The sequence below is a fragment of the Loxodonta africana genome, chromosome 18 (genome assembly GCF_030014295.1).
Source record: "Loxodonta africana isolate mLoxAfr1 chromosome 18, mLoxAfr1.hap2, whole genome shotgun sequence".
Taxonomy (NCBI): domain Eukaryota; kingdom Metazoa; phylum Chordata; class Mammalia; order Proboscidea; family Elephantidae; genus Loxodonta; species Loxodonta africana.
This window is the reverse complement of record NC_087359.1, coordinates 43831932-43853373: the sequence shown is the minus strand read 5'-3', so window position 1 is coordinate 43853373 and position 21442 is coordinate 43831932.

Below are 21442 nucleotides of genomic sequence, written 5' to 3'. Positions count from 1 at the left end.
CCTTTTGCTTTTCTGACTCTAGGTCTTTGTACATTTCATTATACTTATGCTTCTCAAGCCACCCTTTGAAATTTGTTCAGATCCTTTACGTCATCATTTCTTCCATTTGCTCTAAGTACTCTACGTTTAAGAGGAAGTTTCAGAGTCTCTTCTGACATCCATTTTAGTCTTTTCTTTCTTTCCTGTCTTTTTAACGACGTTTTGCTTTCTTCATGTATAATGACCTTGATGTCTTCCCAAAACTTATCTGGTCTTCAGTCATTTGGTTCAATGCGTCAAGTTTATTCTTGAGATGGTCTCTAAATTCAGGCTAGTTATACTCAAGGTTGTATTTTGGCTCTCGTGGACTTGTTTTAATTTTCTTTGGCTTCAGCTTGAACTTCCGTATGAGCAATTGATGGTCTGTTCCTCAGTCCGCCTCTGGCCTTGTTCTGACTGATGATAATTGGATTTCTCCATTGTCTCTTATCACTTATGTAGTCAATTTGATTCCTGTGTATTCCACCTGGTGAGATCCACATGTACAGTCACCTATTGTTGAAAAAAACGTATTTGCAATAGATAAGTCATTGGTCCTGCAAAACTCTATCATATGATCTCTGGTGTTGTTTCTATCACCAAGGCCATATTTTCCAACCACCGATCCTCCTTCATTGTTTCCAACTTTCATGTTCCAATCACCAGTAATAATCAATACATCTTGATTGTATGTTCAATCAATTTTCAGACTGCAAAAGCTGGTAAAAATCTTCAGTTTCCTCATCTTTGACATCAGTGGTTGGTGCATAAATTTGTATGATATTTGTATTAACTGGTCTTCCTTGTAGGCATATAGATATTATTCTATCACTGACAATGTTGCACTTCAGGATAGATCTCAAAATGTTCTTTTTGGTGACGAATGGGATGCCTTTCCTCTTCAATTTGTCACTCCCAGCATAGTAGACCATATGATCATCCTATTCAAAATGGCCAATACAAGTCCATTTCAGCTCACTGATGCCTAGGATATCAATATCTCTATGTTCCATTTCATTTTTGATGACTTTTTTTAAAAATTTTCCTAGATTCATACTTTGGGCATTCCACATTCCAATTATTAATGGATGTTTACAGCTGTTTCTTCCCGTTATGAGTTGTGCCACATTAGCAAATGAAGGTCCCGAAAGCTTTACTCTATCCACATCATTAATGTGGACTCTACTTTGAGGAGGCTCTTCTTCCCAGTCGTATTTTGAGAGCTTTCCAACCTTAGGGGCTCATCTTCCGGTGCTATGTCAGACGATGCTCTGGTGCTATTCATTATGTTTTCACTGGCCAGTTTTTTCCAGAAGTAGAGCTCCGGGTCATTCTTACTAGTCTGTCTTAGTCTGGAAGCTCTGCTGCTACCAGTCCATGTTTATTGCCCTCTTTTTAGAAATAATAGCACTGTAGATTCTCAGCCCAACACCAGACACAATAAAATAAGCAAATTATAAATGTTCCCCTTCCCTGCTGCTCTTCTTTAGCAGCCCAGCTGCTTCTGCAATTTGAAACTACTGGAAATTTTCTGCTGAATTGGCAGCTCTGAGGCTTGGGTAAAGGTGAAAGGGTAAGGAGAGCTAGTAAAAGGGTAGAGCTTATTTACCTGCATACAACTAATTCTCTGAAGTTAAGTTTACTAACTGTACTTGGAGTAAAACTTCAAAAAATGCATGGAGAGAGAGAGAACTCTCAAATCCCTTGATTGCCCATCTGTTTCAGCTAAAAATCAAGCTAACCTCCCCTGGCCGCTATAATATTTTACCTTGCCTTCTAACTTGAGTTCACATAAAGGAATCAAGAACAGCATCTATGGCAGAAAAGCTTAATTAGGAGCAAAGCAGGCAGAATATGAATTACTGATAAGCAGTTGCCCTTTTTTTTTTTTTTGCTGGAGGGTGAAATTCAGGTCTCAGGGACTGTGTTCTGAAATCATCTATGCTCCTCCCCAGAGACTTACTGCCTAAATGTCCCACCCACATTTCCTAGATAGAAAATATGGAGACAGTGATTGAAATTGAAAGTAGTAACTTTTGTTTGACATTGATTACCTGTCTAGTTACCCATTTCCCGTCTTTATCTTTAGGATGAAAATAAGAAGGGTAAGCCATGTCTACGACATGTGTAGTCATACAGGGTCTCCATGCTCAGAAGGGTCTCGAACTTGATTTAATGCTCTGCTTCCCCCTTCTTGAAGTTCTTAAAAATTGTTACAAATTATGTAGTCAGTCCTGAGGGTAGGTTAGAGCTAATGCTTATTTGATGATGAAAGGAGAATGGTAACAAAAACCCTGAAGTTTGCCTGGAAGGCACCACTAATTAGAAGTCTGACCACTGGCAGTTGACCATTTAACCACTCTGGTTGTCATGCACTGAATTATGTCCCCGCAAAAATGTATGTATCAATTTTCCTGGGCCATGATTCTCCATATTTTGTGTGGTTGTCTTCTATTTTGTGATTGTAATTTTATGTTAGAGAGGATTAGGGTGGAATTGTAATTTTATGTTAAAGAAGATTAGGGTGGGTTTGTAACACCCTTACCAGGTCACATCCCTGATCCAACAGTAAAGAGGGTTTCCCTGGGGTGTGTCCTGCACCACCTTTTATCTCTCAAGAGATAAAAGGAAAGGGAAACTATCAGAGAGTGGGGCCCTCATACCACCAAGAAACCACTGCAGGGAGCAGAGTGTGTCGTTTGGACCACAGGTTCCTGTGCTGAGATGCTGCCAGACCAAGGGGAGACTGATACATCACAAGGACCTTCCTCAAGAGAAGACATAGAGAGAAAGCCTTCCCCTGGAGCTGACACCCTGAATTTGGACTTCTAGCCTACTAGACTGTGAGAGAATAAACTTCCTTTGTTAAAGCCATCCGCTTGTGGTATTTCTGTTATAGCAGCACTAGATAACTAAGACACTGGTTAATGCTGGGTTAATGAATTTTCCTAGATCAGTGGTTTAAAAATGGATGCTATGTTTTCTTTGAAGTGTCATAAATTTTGCTGCAGGACAATGAGGAAGAAGCTGAGTGAACCAGCCTCTGGGCCCCTGTTCAGACTTCATTCGGAAGAGCGGATCTTTTCTCTCTTCCATGTTCAGAAGATCTCTTGCGGGTCTAAAATTCTACGAGTAGCATTCCTGGCAATCAGGACTTATGGTTCTTTGGGCGTGAGGTAGAAAAGGAGAAACATAGTGCAATGAATCCTCAGGGCAGTAGGAGTTTACTTCAACATTTTGGTATGAAGGGGCAGATGCCAAGAGAGTTATTATGATGGGAAATTAAGCAAATTAAACTCCTCTTTATATGCCAGTCTTCACAAGGAGTTCTTCTGACTCACTTAGTTTCGTGTGATGTTTCTTGCATCTTAACCCTTGTATTCCTTAGTATCTATACCACTCACTTGGCACCTACACTTTTGCTGCTTTAAGATAATATTTAATAATAAAGATGCTAATATTAGTGTTACAGTCATATGTTTTACGCTTCTGGTAAAGAAAGTTTTCATTTGTGTGGACCGTCTCCCCAGTTTACACATATTTTCTTTAGCACATGGTAAACGCTATGGTTGAATGACATGATAAGCTTAACAAATGTCACTGAATTGTACGTGTGAAGAATGTTGAAATGGTAATATTTACCACAATAAAAAATAATTTTGAATTAACTTATGGAATGGATGAACAGATTGTGAGCTTCTTCAAGACAAAATGATTTTGGACTTCTGTTCCTCTTAGTGTCTATCTAGCATGGGATTGGGTGTAATCCACACGGTACTGGATATGAAATGATTTAGCAGTTGTATCTTTCAATGTTGTCTGGGGGAAGTTTTATGAAGTGTCAGTATACTACAAAATGAGGAGGAGAAGAAGCGCCACTATGGCCAACTGGGATTATTTAACTAAGTTGCTGTTGAGCTGACTCCAATTTATGGACGTCCCAAGTATGTCAGATAGAACTGAGCTCCATAGGTTTTTCCATGGCTGATTTTTCAGAAGTAGCTCACCAGACATTTCTTCTGAGGTGCCTCTGAGTGGACTAGAACTTCCAACATTTTGGTTAGCAGCTGAATGTGTTAACCATTTGTACCATTCAGGGACTCCTTACTATAAAACAGGAAATCCATACTCAGTTTAATTTCAAGCAGAAGTGACTCTTCTCACAAAATGTCTCAAAAAAAGAAAAGAAAAGGAAAGAAAGAAACCCCTCCACCTTTCTATCCCTCATCACTGTGACCTAAGTATACAGAAATCACTGATCCTTCAGAGGACAATTAGCCTAGAAAAAACTCCCATTCTCAGTACTGAGGTTGTAGAAACAGGGATCAGCATAAAGCCTAACCAGCGTTTTGCAGAACATATAGGAAGGAAACAAAGCTGCTTTTAGACATCATTTGATTAAGACACAGTCCTTAAAGGCTATACTTTGACAAAACATTTGAGCTGAGAATGAAGACTTAATACCTTGAAACAAAAATTGAATACCCTAGTGCAGATGAGTCAAAGCACTGAGACACCCACAGGAATCTCCCTAGAACCAAGGAAAATTTGACCAAAGCTTTTTTTTTTTTAAGTCCATTAGCTAGCACCAAAAAACCAAACCCATTGCCATGGAATCGATTCTGACTTACAGTGACCCTGTAGGACAGAGTAGAACTGCCCTATAGGGTTTCCAAGGAGCGCCTGGTGGATTCCAACTGCAGAACTTTGGTTAGCTGCTATAGCTCTTAACCGCTATACCACCAGGGTTTCCTTTTAGTTAGCATACTGGTTAAAAATTATCGGTCCTCTAGTATAGGGTTGCTATGAGTCAGAATCAACTCGATGGCACTGGGTTAGTGATAGGAAGATGTAGAAACTATGTAACAGAATTCATTGTCTACTCTGTGTACTGTACAGTGTGTATATATATATATATATATATATAACATTTCTGTTAAAAAAAACTTTTTTTTTTATAGAGATTGCTAATTTGGTTATTTTTAGCAAATCAGGAAATTTTTAGCAAATCCTTTTGTCATCTTCATAGTGTCTGAAACTAATGAAACCATACCAAGTGCTGTTAAATATAGATACTAGGGCTTGATCAATGTCACCTGATTGTTAGAACTAATAGGATTAGTTAGAGTTGGAACCAACTCAGTGGGAACTGGTTTGGTTTCTTTGGTTCATACCATTTAGAGAATGATGTTTTAATGAGAATAGATTGGGAAATACTATACATTTCACTACACTGCATTCATATGCATAGGCAATTCATAATAACGTTTGTTGAGTTCATGCCAGCAGTGTAATGGCATACTTGTGCTCCTAGAGAAAGTTGAATAAAGTTAAGAAGTTGTCTCAAAATTATGTGAGATGGCAAATCTGTTGAAGTACCTGATGGGTAGCCAGGTAGTATATTGTGTCCTTTTGGAGATAAGGCAAATTGCAACTAGGAGACTGTTGAAATAGGCACCGAACAGAATATTTTTGCCATATCTCTAATAGTAAAATATTTATCTGTTTCTGATTAGATGGAGTCAGTAATTTCAACAATATGCCTTAATGGATGGGACTATGGGATTAAGGTTTTTGTAACCCATTACGAAGGACTGTTCATTCTTTCTGAATTTAAAACAGGGCAAATTGCTTTGTTAAATGGAGAAGCCGTCGGGGGGATAATCACCCTTCTCTAAATAGGTCCTGTGTAATGGGTTTCAGTCTTTAACTACCATGTTTTAATTTACACTTCATACTCCCTACTGGGCCTACTCATTAATATTAATAATGATTAATCATAATAATACAATCATTAATAATCAATATTAATTGAACATTGCCTACTGGCCCACTTGATTTCATTTATATTAATTGGCTGGATCCTGTAGGCATTTGAATGTATGGCTCCTATACTATGCTATACTGCTAGAAGCCAGCTACCTATATGATCATAAGACCCTAAAACACAATAAGCTTCCTTAGGTCAACCTCCACTTCACATATTTCTTTCAGATTCCCCATAGCAAATGAGGTTGTTCTCGTCACATCATTGGCATGCAATAAATATGTTGAATTTAAAACATACAGTTCACTAATATCCTTATGTGACAGTAAGCCATTTTGGATGACAGTATAATAAAAAGAACATATAGATTGGTATCTGATCTGGGTTTGATTTTTGGCTTTGCCACTTACCACAAAAAGGACAAGTCAGTTCCCTTTCAAAGCTTTTCATTTATAAAACAGAGGTGTAATAATATTCCTAAGGTTGTTGAGAGTATTCAATAAGATTTAGAGTATTGGGGTTCCTGGTGTACTACAAGGTGTTTAATAATGCGCAACCGCCCGTGTATCACCCCCCCCCACCTTGCTCTTTCCAAAATGTTCCCCATCTTAGGCTTTGCTGCAGCCAGCCAATCATATTTTGAGTGCCTATGGGATGTCCAGAAGGGTTGTCTCCTCTTTAGACTGACTCTGCCCTTGCTGTTCCTAACTTAGTCAGCCTTTCTCTTATACTGTGAATAGTTACCTTGACCAGTTATTCTAGAATTTCCTCTGATATTCAAGTATATAGCTTGAAGTAGAAATTTGAACTAACGCTTTAGGAAATCAATTTCCTGTGACAGTGCATGAGGCAGATGGCATCCTTTGATCCTTCTGCTATTCTCTGAAGGGTGAAGGTTGTTTGCATTTTTTTCTTTCCTGATGATACTATTTCTTGTGAATGAAGAACATGAAAATAGAACTCCCTGCCTACTCTACTTCTGCTTAGAAAACTATCCTTCAGTTTTACTCATCTGTATCCATCCTTGAAACCTTTACCCAGCCCACTTCTCTTCCTCCCCAAAGCCGTCACACTCCCTTCTTCCATCTGACAACCATCTCTCCTTCTATCATATGGAAGGAACCTTGCACACCACCAAGGCCAGTTTTTAAAATTACTACTTTACAGATTAAATTGGCTCCTTTTTTCATTAACCATAAGGAAGAAGGGGATCAGACATTCATAGGACAGCATTAAAAATGCATATGTATTTAAATACCTGTCATTGAAATTGTAAAAATCATACACTCTTGATGTAATACTTTAAATGTTATGGAACTATTTAGATTAAAATTAATAGTGGTTTCTCGCAAATTCCCGTTTTGCCTTGCCAATGTAAAAATTTAGTGTTTATCATTCTGTACATTTTTGCTTGTACAAGCTTAAGCCAACAAGTGTACACATACATAATGTTATTATGAAAACAGAATCAAAATATGTGTTATTCTGAAACTTTTTTTTTCACTTCACTCTATTTCACAAAAAATGCTAAAATTTGTGGAAGGTCTCTTCTATGTCTAAAATTCTGGACTAAGGACATACTTTGTTCATGTTTTTTTTTTTTTTTTGAGGGGAATGTGGAGGCCAATTGGTCCAAATACTATCTTCTAAAAAATAAACGTAAATATTTATATCCAGACATATACCTATGTTTGTATTTATGTACGTGTATTCACATCTATTTAAATCTACTGATTATGTCTATAATGTCCTAATATATGTACCTTCATTTCCTTCTTTGTGAGAATTTGTTTACTTAATATGTTGATATAAATCAGGTCCATGGTTACCTCTCTGCCGATCTTGACATTCCTATTAAAATCATAACCTTGCAAGGACAAAAACAAGTTGTTTTCTTCATATTCTGTAACCCTATAGCAACCAAACAGTACTATTCCTGACTCATCAGCACTCAGGAGATGTTTTCAATAAAGACGATGAGGAAGAAATTTCAAGGATTTTCTATTCTTTGTTGAGTCCAAACAAAGCACGTGAGGTTGCTGTTGCCACAGTAACAGCTCTGTCTGCACTAGCTTATAGCTTTGTCTTCAATAATAGGAAGCTGGATTATGGCTTTTTGCATTTGTGTGTGTGTGTGTGTGTGTGTATGCATGTGGGAGAGAGTGAATAAAAGGGGATGAGAGAGAGAGAAGAGACATTTACTTTTTAGTAATTTAAGACATTTCTTAGTATGGCCCTGTTTTTTCTCAGTAGCTTTATCTTCTCCACTTGCACCTGCACCAGAGAGAGCTTAATTCTCCAAACAGATGATGTCACCTTTACAGAGAAAATTTTATTTATCATTGTTTTTGAATTTTAATATGTTTTTTGTGGAGTCTGTTAGAACTAAAGGTTCTAACTTTTTATTGAGCTGAATTAACTTTGAAAAAGTACGTAGGGTGAATTCTTGACTATCTGCATGTGGATTATTTTATTTTTCGCTATTTTCTGGGACCAGTTGTTAATTCTGAACTGGTCCTCGCTTCTCTGTTGATCTCGCCACATTGTCCAACCAATGTGATCTCGGAGAATTAAAACTATTCTGAACATTAGCCTAAACAACCCTTATATTATAAAACTATTAGTAACCAAAAGCCAAACCCAGTGCCGTCGAGTCGATTCCGACTGATAGTGACCCTATAGGACAGAGTAGAACTGCCCCATAGAGTTTCCAAGGAGCTCCTGGCAGATTCGAACTGCCGACCCTTTGGTTAGCAACCATAGCACTTAACTACTACGCCACCAGGGTTTCCACTATTAGTAAAAATACGTGTAAATAAATTTACCCTATATTATTAAAAGTTCTATCCTTAAGGTCTTTTTAAAAGGCTTGTCTTTCTGGTTTTGAATGAGACATTACTTTCTCCAGGGACTCGTCTCTAATGTCCAAAAATATCTTATATTTAACCTATAAGGAATTACTATACATTATTAGAATTCCCTGTGTCCTGTCATTGCTTATGCCTCTTTTAGATTGCTAGCTCTTAGAGGACAAGAACTTGATCTTCTTAAATATTATATCCTCAGTGCCAAGCTCAGTCCTCGATATGTAAAACTCATCAGTATATATATTGAATGAATGAATAAGTAAGATAGGCTATGAGTACTTTAATAAAATATATTTAAAATAAAGAAAAAACTGATGCACCAAAATTCCCATAAATGACACGTCCATGAAAAACATACAAAAATCTGGAACACAATCAAGTTTTCTTTTTTCTAGAATAGAATGTAGTGATTAGAGATCTCAAGTAATTTAGATTTCATTTCTGGGTTTGAATTCACCTAGTTTGCAAAGTTTTCAGCGATTTATTCTGGCTCAGGTCAACTTTCTTTTTGTATAACAAGGCAATGTAGACATAGAGCCAAAAAACAAAAACATTACGCAGTGTTTCAGGGAATCTGCCAAGGTTAGGGAAAATTATATGTAGGGAAATGATAGAGAGATTCAGAACACTGAGGCAGACATTAGGCAAACTTTTAAGAAAGTTGCCTTTTATATTTTTATATTTACTCAGTAAAATATTGTCTCAGTTTCCTAATGCTGCCATAACAGAAATACCACAAGTGGGTGGCTTTAAAGAACAGAAATTTATTTTCTCACAGGTCTAGAGGGTAAAAGTCTGAATCAGGGTCTTAGCTATGTCAATTCCTTCTACGAGCCTTTCTCCTATTTTCTGGTGTCTGCTGCCATTCTTTGGCATTCCTTTGTGTTTGTCTTTGCATCTATTCTGCTCTTTTTATAGCTCAGAAGTGATTAGGTTTAGGACCCACTCTACCCTACTATGACTTCATTAACATAACAAAAAAACCCACTATTTCCAATATGGTCATCTTTACATGTACAGGGGTTAGGATTTTAACACATTTTTTGGGGGCGGGGGGAGACAGTCCAATTCATCATAAATATTGAACAGTTATAAAATATTTGGATTCCAAGGGCTTTTCTTTTGTAGTTTTTCTTTATTTTAAACAATCCAAGGTTGAGGGATCATTCTCCCACCTACCATCTTCAACAAAAAAGAGGTTTTCCCACTGTCACACTTCATAGTATGACCATAACATCCTTTTTTTTTCTAGCCAAATGATTGACAATGTTAGCATCAAAATGCATCTTTAGTTTTCTGACTTTGGGCACTGAGAGGTTAGCTTTTATATTCTCTAATAGAAATATTACCAAGTAGCAAGGATGCATGCTTTTTCTGGACAACATAGAGATAATTTTGTGAGCAATTTCATGCTTTTGTCATTTGTGCAAGTGATCTCCCATGTGAATTAAGAATTTTTAGATAGAAATTATCCAAAAGACTTGGCCTGCACATAGACTGAAGATTTTTTCTAGTTTAAAAGATCATCTACTAAATTTATATATATATAAAAAAAAACCCAATGCCGTCGAGTCGAATAAGGTAATGTCAAATATTACCTCATACGCTCCTGCCTCTGTTATAGCCCTTTTCTTAATACATCATAGTCATTTGTATCTGTATCTGAGACTAGGCTGAGATTCTTGAGAGCAAAGAGCTTGTCTATTTAAACCCAAACCCTGGCTTTGTGCTTGGAACATAGTACATGCCCAATAAATATTATGATTTGGCGATGCTTCTGACTGTTAGAATGTTGAAGCTGGGAGACGTAAAATGTCTTTCAATATGCATTCTTTATAAAATTCGGGAGGAAAAAAAAAACTACATTAAAAAAACTCCAAAGGTATTGGTTCCTCTAATTCCAATAGCTAAAGATAATCACTGTTAGCATCTGATATGCATTTCAGTTATTTTTGTAAATGTAGTAAATGTACATACATGTTGTTGCTAGATGTCATCAACTTGGTTCTGACCCATAGTGACCCTGTGTACAATAGAACAAAATGCTGACCAGTTCTGTGCCATCCTCACAGTTGTTGCTATATTTGAGCTCATTGTTGCAGCCACTGTGTCAATCCATCTTGTTGAGGGTATTCCTCTTTTTTGCTGGCTCTCTACCAACTATGATGTTCTCCTCCAGAGACTGGTCCCTCCTGATGATATGGCCAATGGATGCGAGGCAAAGTCTTGCCATCCTTGCTTCTAAGGAGCATTCTGGCTGTAATTCTTCTAAGACAGATTTGTTCATTATTCTGACAGTCCATGGTACATTCAATAATCTTCCCAATACCATAATTCAAGTACATCAATTCTTCTTTGGTCCTCCTTATTCATTGTCCAGCTTTTGCGTGCATATGAGGCAACTGAAAATGCCATGGCTTAGGTCAGGTGCACCTTTGTCCTCAAAGTGTGACATCTTTGCTTTTTAACACTTTGAAGAAATCTTTTGCAGCACATTTGCCCAACACAATATGTTGTTTGACTTCTTAACTGTTGTTTCCATGGGTATTGATTATGGATCCAAGTAAAATGAAATCCTTGACAACTTCAAACTTTGCTTATCATGATGTTGGTTATTGGTCTAGTTGTGAGAATTTTTGTTTTCTTTGTGTTGAAGTATAATCCATACTGAAGGGTGTAGTCTTTGATTTCATCAGTAAGTGCTTCAAGTCCTCTTCACTTTCAGCAAGCAAGGTTGTGTCATCTGCATAACGCAAGTTGTTAATGAGTTTTCCTCCAATCCTGATGCTGCATACTTCTTCACATAGTCCAGGTTCTCAGACTATTTGCTCAGCATATAGATTGAAAAAGTATGGTGAAAGGATACAACCCTGACGCACATGTTTCCTGATTTTACACCATGCAGTATCCCCTTGTTCTGTTCAAATAACTGCCTTTTAGTCTATGTACAAGTTCCACATGAGCACAATTAAGTGTTCTGGAACTCCCATTCTTTGCGATGTTATCCATAATTTGTTATGATCCACACAGTTGAATGTCTTTGCATAGTCAATAAAACACAGGTAAATGTCTTTCTGGTATTCTCTGCTTTCAGCCAAGATCCATCTGATAGCAGCAATAATATCCCATGTCTACATCTTCTTCTAAATTCAACTTTAATTTCTTGCAGTTTCCTGTCAATGTACTGCTGCAACCCTTTTTTAAATTATCTTCTGTATAATTTTACTTGCATGTGATGTTAATGATATTGTTTGATAATTTCTGCATTCCATTGGATCACCTTTCTTTGGAATAGGCATGTATATGAATCTCGTCCAGTTGGTTGGCTAGGTAACTGTCTTCCACATTTTCTGGCGTAGACAAGTGAGCGCTTCCAGAGGTGCATCCATTTTTTGAAACTTTTCAGTTGACCTCGATGGATGGAAGGTACAGGGATCAGATTGACCGCATCTTGAAAAGAGACGATGGAGAAGCTTAATATCATCAGTCAGAACAAGGTCAGGGGCCCACTGCGGAATAGACCATCAATTGCTCATGTGAAAGTTCAAGTTGAAGCTGAAGAAAATTAAAACAAGTTCATGACAGCCAATGAATATATCTCTCTTGAATTTAGAGACCATCTTAAGAATAGATTTTGGTGCATTGGATACTAATGACCAAAGACCAGACCAGTTGTGGGATGATATTAAGGACATCATACATGAAGAAAGCAAAAAGGTCATTAAAAAGACAGAAACAAAGACCAAAATGGTGTATATACTTACAAACACACTTAACAAAAATAGCGTAATACTGGTTTGTAAATTTCAAGTTTTACTTAAAACATTTTATTCACTATTACTTTCTAATACTTTGATACCCAATAATTTTTTCTAATATCTAATATTCTACCACATAAAAATTCTCAGAAATCAAAGCAGACAACATAAGTCTGCCACCCCTTCCTTTTCCACACACAAGGGAAAATATCTTCTGACTGTTGTTAATGTTTCTTTCCTTGGTTATCGTACAGTTTTGTATGATAGGCATCCATTTCCTGGTTTATCAATTTTAGTCAATATTTATGATATTCTCAAAAGATGGTTTAGATTACTTACAGTGCTTATTTGCCAAGTCCCCCTTTCAACCTCTGATATTTGAAATTTTATTATTTCTTCATTAATTCTCATGAGGAATTAAATTTCTTTAAATAAAGACTTAACTAATAATTACTGAGTAGGATGGGAAATATATGCAGTTTACTGGAGAGTTAATTTATGCCCAGTTCTTTAAGCAACAGTCTACAAGTAATTTAAAGTTTGCTTCTGGGATAACGTCTATTCCCTTCTTACAAAGGAACTGGACACAGCCAAGGGCAGTGTCTCTTTCTGGGTTCTCTTTGGTTATCTTTTTTGTCTATTCTCATTTTGCATTTCCATTGACCTTTTTCTGCTTTCTGTGTTCTTCATATTCTGTAGCAACTTTTTTAAAATCATTTTTTCAAAAAATTATCAGGAATCTTACCACTAAAGCTAGAGAATTTTCAATGTTTTTTTTTCTCGGAGAATCTTCATCGATTGTAGCCAGTCTTAATTCTCTATATAAAGGAGTTAAGGAGGTTTCCTTTGTCATGCTCATACTGCCAAAAACTCCTAGAAGCTCAGGTGGACAGCCTATGTGTCAGCTTATCTGCTGCTGTACATAACTCTGGACCAAAGAAAAATTCCTAATGCAGAGTCAGTGCCCAACAGCATTTGTCGAGTCTCTTTTTGCTTTGAGTTCTCTCTGAATTGTTTCTTTCTGATCTGGGCTAAAGCAATAGGTAGGTATGATAGTAAAGCATTTTCAGATTGAGCTCATCTTGAAAACAGCACCCCTTCTGGAAATTGTTGACTAACCTGTCTTTTCCTACTTTATGTTAGTAAAAATCTTACATGTCTACATTTAATCATTTTATTCTCTGTATGGGGCCAATGTTGTTGTGTGCCGTCCAGTTGATTCTGACTTATAGTGACCCTATAGGACAAAGCAGAACCGCCCCATAGGGTTTCCTAAACTGTAAATCTGTATGGAAGCAGATTGCCAGGTCTTTTCTCTCACAGAGCCGCTGGTAAGTTCAAACCACTGGCCTTTCAATTAGCAGCTGAGCACTTGACGGTTGTACCACGAGAGCTTCTGTGGGCTGCATAAAAAAATAGTTACACCTAAATTATTTTAGTTTAATTTTTGTTACTTTTATAAAGCTGGGAAATACAGTGTAAAACCCCATCACGTAGCTGTCCACATATATCTTTATTTTTGCAGAGTAGCAGTCATCCTAGTATATGGCTCTGTGTGCTTTATCATTTAATGCAGCATCCCATTTCTTGCTTGTCCATGGCATTTATTCTTTAATAATTTACAGTGTTACATCAAATCTACGTGATTCTGAGCCTTATAAAAAATAGAGATGATGTTTTCCTAATTAAGTAGATAAAATATTCAGAATATACGCTTGGACAATATTACAAATCTAGTATGATGTTAGTTCTACAACCCATGTTTTCTGGCACCAAATGCAGAGTTTACTCCATTTTACCACATAGTACTGCATCTGAATAAGAAACTTCAAGACACCCGCCTTCCAAATATCACTGTATTAGTTTGGCCCCTTTAGTTTGTGTGGAAGAGTCACGCCAATTATCTGCACAAAGCGAGGATGCAAAATCATCGCTGTTTTACTGCTCAGTCATTCTGTTCATGTAATATGACATCCCTTAGGTACATCTGCCTTGATCTCTGTCTCTCATCTTTAGACTCCGTAGGCAAGTTGGGTTGGTTAACCACCATCCAAAATGGACCATTTCTCTCTGGTGGACCTTAAGGTGGGAAATTCTTACTGTTCCAGTCAAATGTGACATTGGTTTGGACTGAATCATATGATTTGTCCTGCCACAGAGTATTTCCTGAATCTTTGTTTCTCAGCAGGATGGTTATTTTAACAGTACTTAGCTCCACCGTTAAATCCCTACCCCTTGCCTTGTAAGTCTCCAATTGCAAGAAAAGGAATGAAGTGGAACAGAAAACTCTCTTCAGTGGTTGTGATTAGGTGCTGCCGAGCCAGTTTTCAACTCATAGTGATCCCATGCGACAGAGCTGAACTGCCCCATACAGTGTTCTAGACTGTAATCCTTACAGGAGTGGATCGCCAGGTGTTTTTCCCACAGAGCCACTGGTGGGCTCGATCTACCAACCTTTCGGTTAGCAGTTGAGCACTTAACTGTCATGCCGCCAGGGCTTCTTTCTTCAGTAGTAACAACTGAAAATATATGTCCTGATACTTCAGTCTTTGTATAAAAATAAGAATATAAGATGGTGACAATTGCTATTACATGTTTACTTTTACATCAATTCTCTGTTTTCAGCACAACTTTGATTCTTATTTTTCTCGCCTTAGCTCCTAATTTATTTTGGGGAGAGTCGTAATTCCCATTTCTCCCCCACCACCCCTTTCCCACTCATGGTAAATAATCAGTTACTGCATGCTTCTGTCAATACTCTCAGGATGATCTGGCTCATTTGCTAAGTGAGCTATGACAACTACCAAATAGATGAGAAAGGAATAGCTACTTTTCAGCCTTAGATCTTTAGAGGACTGTGTTCCCTGGACCTGCTTAGCTTTGGCTCCTTATATAAATGTCTTTATTGAGCTAGGTTTTGGAATGACATCACAGGTTGGTTCTGAGGGATGCAGGAAACAGTCATGTTAATCTTGCAACTATATGTCTTGTGGCATGTTGTTGAGGCCTTTGTCCATTATATCACACAGCTTCTTCTGAGGATTTAGCGTAAATTTCTTGTCTCAAGTCTAATGTTCTCCTCAGTAACATCATGAATTTAGTGATTAATCGTATTTTCATTTTTGCCCTGCGATATTAGATCCAAATGTGTGCTTCCTTTTGGGCAAGTGTATTAGACATTATAATATGGATTTTTGAATCAATCCTGTCTTTGGCTTCCTATTTCTCCCTTCATTGTCTTTTCACACTTATTATCTCATTTAATTAAAGTTTTTATGCTGTTCAATTGCTTATTTTTCTGTAAACTGCCTCAATTCCCTCCATTTATTTTTTGAATGAAGTGGGTATGCTTCTATAAACAAAATGAACATGTAACTAAATATTTTAATATTCAAATTGGTTCAATTAGTTTAAAATACTTTTATTGGAAGAAAATGGAGTTTAAAATGGATTTATAAAACACTTGATGTCATTTAAACTCTTAGTTCATTAAAAATTGTATTGTTTTTGAACTTATTTCCAATTAATTCAAAACATGTATATCTTCTACCATTTAATTGCTCCTGAACTAATTGTTTCCAAGTCATTGTGCTTTACTATTACTTTAAATTTTTATCATTGGATTATCATTGACTTTTCTAAGCACATGGGGAGGTTCAGTCAGCAAATATGCAGATGAGATTTTGTTTTTTGTTCAGGCTTTTGATTTTTATACTTTATAGTTTTGCACATCTATGCCATCTTTGCCTTGAGATTGAAGCCTCTTGGAGTTCAGGGACTATAGTGTCTCCTTTCTTTGTTATTGATCATTGCCTTCTCTAGACCTTCCAGGTTGCAATAGATGCACCACACAGGAGTATACCAGAAGTATCTGTAATATGGTTCAGACTATCTGAGTTAAGACCTGGGCTCCACTACTGACTAGCTCTGTGACCTTGACTAAACACCATTTCCTTTCTGGGCCTCAGTTTCCTCATTTGTACAATGTAGGTAAATTACAGTATCAGCTTCATTGGATTGTTGTGGTGATTTAAGAATTTAATCATACCAAGCATTTAGAGCCAGTGTTTTGATTGTATTAGTAATGGCAACAGTAGCTGCTGTAGCAGCTAACTCCCCAAATCCCAGTTGTTTACAACATAAAAGTTTACTTTCTTACTCCATTAGGGGTGAGGGAGGATGGGCTCTGTTCCCCACAGTAATTCAGGGGCCCAGGCCATCTTCAGCTTGTAACTTCCAAGTTTGCCCTGGGAGATGGTGGTGGGGCACTGTAGATGGTGAGTTTAATGGAGGATTTCATAGAAAGTTTTTATGGGTCAAGCCTGGAAGAGATATATATCACCTCTTCCCACTTTCCATTTGCTAGATCCCTTGGTTCTACTTAAATTTGAGCATGGCTGGGAAATGTAGTGTCTGTATGGGCAGGTTATTCTCAGTAACGACTCTTCCCTACACAAGGGAAGCATAAATCTTTGGTGAACAACTTGATGTCTCTGCCTTACGGATACAAGAGAAGTACTTAATAAATGTTGAGTATTTTTTATGTATCTCTATATACCACTTAACTCTATATACTGCACAATACCTATAACGTGTTTGATGCTTCGATTAGGCTAGGGGTCCACTGAAGCACACAGGGACTATATCCTTCACAGAGTTCCCAGTAGCTGGCAGAACTTCTGAACAATGTGAACTCTTACCAAATTCTTGAAGAATGAAAGTCTGGATGCTACACACTTAAGCAATAAATGAATATCTGATCTGATGTCAGATATATAAAAATCATCACCATTAGGGGGAGAGGGGCCAAGATGGCTGACTACGTAGACGCTACCTCGGATCCCTCTTGCAACAAAGACTTGGAAAAACAAGTGAATCGATCACATACATGACAATCTACAAACCCTGAACAACAAACACAGATTTAAAGAGTTGACCTGAATGACAGAGATGGAGAATGAACAACTATGGGGAAGCAGCGACTGTTTTCGGAGCCTGGAGCCAGCGTCCCAGTCAGGTAACCTTGGCGCCGGGCCTAGAACTGGGCGCAGGAGAGCTGAACACAACATCTTGTGATGGTACAAACACAGGGTGCAGCCCTACCCCCCTGAACTGACCCCCGGAGGGGGCCTAGCCGGTCCGCGCGGGCGGCGTGGCAACGCGGCTGGTGGGAGGAGAAGTCCCCGGGTGGCAGTGACTGGTTTTGGAGCTGGGAGTGCAGCGTCCCAGCCGGGGAACCTTGGCGCCGGGCTTTAGACTGGGCACAGGGGAGCTGAACACGGCATCCGGTCATGGCGCAAACACGGGCACAGCCCTACTCCCCTGGACTAAACCCGGGAGGGGGCCCAGCTGGTCTGCGGAGGTGGTGCGGCAATGCGGCTGGTGGGACAAGAAGTCCCCGGGAGGCAGCAACTGATTTTGGAGCCGGGAGTGTAGCGTCACAGCAGGGGAACCTTGATGCTGGGCTTTGGACTGGCAGCAGAGGATCTGACCACAGCTTCAGCAGGCCAGACCCTCGGGGACAATCCCCACACAGCCAGCACACATAGGCGACATGGCCCTCAGGAATCTCAGATAAAATAGTCATCCCAAGCAAGATAAGCAACTTTGGCTATATTCCTGGGTGCTACTCTCTCCTATTTTTCTGAACCCTCCCCTCCCCTTCCCAGGCAGCTTCATTAACATTGGAATTTCCTAAGCCAGAGGGAGAACGGCTCCGGCTCTGGGGCTTTGCTTCCCCCCCCCCTTTTTTTCCCCTTGGTCTTTTCCTAACCCATTCTTCCGGCCTGAGAGAAGCACCCACAAAAAACCCAGGGACCAAAAATCCTTCCCTAATTGGACTAAAAACACAGAACCAGCTCCAGCCAAGCATATATGATCCAAATCTCCGGCTTTCATCCTTACAGGGAACAAGCTGGCTGTTATAATGCAAAGGCAATTCTGATAGGGATCTGACTGCATTTTTTTTAGTAGATTAACTGGAAAAACAAGTTTCCCAGGTCTGATATCTCTGCTTATTCAACAGAGCCCTAATTGACCCACAACAGGGAACTGAGGGCTGAAGCTCCCCCCAGACCACCTAGCCTCTTGCCTTAGGGGTCTAAGGAGGGTGACACCTACCAATCAGTAGAGGTACTTGCACTGGGGGCCTAAGGTACAGCTGCAGAGCCCTCCCACCAAGGTGCTATAGGAATAGAGACACACCTACCTCACTGACACTTGGGGGAAGCCTGTCAGCATCCTGCCCCCCCTGGAGTGTGAACCCCAGCTGCTAACAGAATCTGGTGCACACAACTATCGCCACTACTTCTCGAAGTGGATAGGTGTTAGGGTGCAGCACACACTTGATGACCCAAAATCAGATTCTACTCGAGAATAGTGAATAGACTCAGGCATATATATCTGGCAACAGCCCAAACCACCTGGTAATAGGTCATAAGAAAGTCAAGGGCTACAACAAACAAGTGAGCACAATCTAGTAGCCCATCCAAGTATATTGAAAGAAGACAAAACAAGATAAGACTCAGTGAGCAAATATAGACTAAATCACTACTATATCTTAGTGATGGCTCAGAGACAGCAGTCGATATCAAACCACATAAAGAAGCAGACCATGACAGCTTCTACAACCCCCCAAACAAAAGAATCAGAATCTTTCCCAAATGAAGATACAATCCTGGAATTATCAGATACAGAATGTAAAAAACTAATTTACAGAATGCTTCAAGACATCAGGGATGACCTCAGAAATGAAATAAGGCAAACTGCAGAAAAAACCAAGGAACACACTGATAAAACAGTAGAAGAACTCAAAAAGATTATTCAAGAACATAGTGGAAAAATTAATAAGTTGCAAGAATCCATAGAGAGACAGCATGCAGAAATCCAAAAGATTAACAATAAAATTACAGAATTAGACAACGCAATAGGAAGTCAGAGGAGCAGACTCGAACAATTAGAATGCAGACTGGGACATCTGGAGGACCAGGGAATTAACACCAACAAAGCTGAAAAAAAATCAGATAAAACAATTAAAAACAATGAAGAAACCCTAAGAATCATGTGGGACTCTATCAAGAAGGATAACTTGCATGTGATTGGAGTCCCAGAACAGGGAGGGAGGACAGAAAACACAGAGAAAATAGTTGAAGATCTCCTGACAGAAAACTTCCCTGACATCACGAAAGACGAAAGGATATCTATCCAAGATGCTCATCGAACCCCATTTAAGATTGATCCAAAAAGAAAAACACCAAGACATATTATCATCAAACTTGCCAAAACCAAAGATAAAGAGAAAATTTCAAAAGCAGCCAGGGATAAAAGAAAGGTCTCCTTCAAGGGAGAATCAATAAAAATAAGTTCAGACTACTCAGCAGAAACCATGCAGGCAAGAAGGGAATGGGACGACATATACAGAGCACTGAAGGAGAAAAACTGCCAGCCAAGGATCATATATCCAGCAAAACTCTCTCTGACATATGAAGGCGAAATTAAGATATTTACAGATAAACACAAGCTTAGAGAATTTGCAAAAACCAAACCAAAGCTACAAGAAATACTAAAGGATATTGTTTGGTCGGAAAACCAATAATATCAGATACCAGCACAACACAAGGTCACAAAACAGAACATCCTGATATCAACTCAAATAGGGAAATCACAAAAACAAGATTAATTAAAAAAAAAAAGGCTCAAAACAGGGAATCATTGAAGTCAATATGTAAAAGATCACAATAATCAAAAAGAGGGACTAAATACAGGTGGCATAGAACTGCCATATGAAGAGGGATACAAGGCGATATAGAACAATACAAGTTAGGTTTTTACTTAGAAAAATAGGGGTAAATATTAAGGTAACCACAAAGAGGTATAACAACTCCATAACTCAAAATAAAAGCCAAGAAAAACGTAACGACTCAACAAACATAAAGTCAAATACTATGAAAATGAGGATCTCACAATTTACAAACAAAAACATCTCAGCACAAAAAAGTAAGTGGAAAAACGAAATTGTCAACAACACACATAAAAAGGCATCAAAATGACAACATTAAACACTTACTTATCTATAATTACGCTGAATGTAAATGGACTAAATGCACCAATAAAGAGACAGAGAGTCTCAGACTGGATAAAGAAACACGATCCGTCTATATGCTGCCTACAAGAGACACCTTAGACTTAGAGACACGAAGAAACTAAAACTCAAAGGACGGAAAAAAATATATCAAGCAAACAATAAGCAAAAAAGAAGAGGAGTAGCAATATTAATTTCTGAAAAAATAGACTTTAAACTTAAATCCACCACAAAGGATAAAGAAGGACACTACATAATGATAAAAGGGACAATTGATCAGGAAGATATAACCATATTAAATATTTATGCACCCAATGACAGGGCTGCAAGATACATAAATCAAATTTTAACAGAACTGAAAAGTGAGATAGACACCTCCACAATTAGGAGACTTCAACACACCACTTTCGGAGAAGGTCAGGACATCCAGTAAGAAGCTCAATAGAGACACGGAAGACCTAGTTACAACAATCAACCAACTTGACCTCATTGACTTATACAGAACTCTCCACCCAACTGCTGCAAAGTATACTTTTTTTTCTTGCACACATGGAACATTCTCTAGAATAGACCACATATTAGGTCATAACACAAACCTTTACAGAATCCAAAACATCGAAATATTACAAAGCATCTTCTCAGACCACAAGGCAATAAAACTAGAAATCAATAACAGAAAAACTAGGGAAAAGAAATCAAATACTTGGAAACTGAACAATACCCTCCTGAAAAAAGATTGGGTTATAGAAGACATTAAGGAGGGAATAAGGAAATTCATAGAATGCAACGAGAATGAAAATACTTCCTATCAAAACCTCTGGGACACAGCAAAAGCAGTGCTCAGAGGCCAATTTATATCGATAAATGCACACATACAAAAAGAAGAAAGAGCCAAAAGCAGAGAACTGTCCCTACAACTTGAACAAATAGAAAGTGAGCAACAAAAGAATGC